This window comes from Penaeus monodon, chromosome 21, assembly GCF_015228065.2.
Source record: "Penaeus monodon isolate SGIC_2016 chromosome 21, NSTDA_Pmon_1, whole genome shotgun sequence".
Lineage (NCBI taxonomy): Eukaryota > Metazoa > Arthropoda > Malacostraca > Decapoda > Penaeidae > Penaeus > Penaeus monodon.
The window spans coordinates 18,890,719-18,890,964 of record NC_051406.1 but is presented as its reverse complement, the minus strand read 5'-3'; the positions used below and the strand labels follow the sequence as shown (position 1 = coordinate 18,890,964).

Here is a 246-nt window from a genome sequence, read left to right as displayed (position 1 = left end):
GATATATTAGTGTTCAGTTTTAATAAAGAATTCTAATTCGTGTTCGCATAATGCTGTGTGAGGTAACGATTAATAGGACAGCAGGATTTAAAGAGCGCTATTTAAAGTGTACTGTACGGGAGTCCACTGACCACTCCCGTTACATGGGGAATGTCCGGTTCTGTGTCTTGGGTTGATTATTTTCCCTTAGACGTCATGCGCTGGTGACGTCTGGTTGCTGTTTCAGGAAATAAGGAATACGAAGAA

At 41.5% G+C, this 246-nt stretch overlaps 1 protein-coding gene across 1 annotated transcript in view; it reads left to right on the top strand.

Moving 5' to 3' along the window:
- LOC119586591 (serine protease inhibitor 88Ea-like) overlaps window positions 1-246 on the top strand; it is an 11,480-nt gene that overhangs the window by 4,598 nt on the left and 6,636 nt on the right. The gene's annotated exons all lie outside the window — the stretch shown is intronic.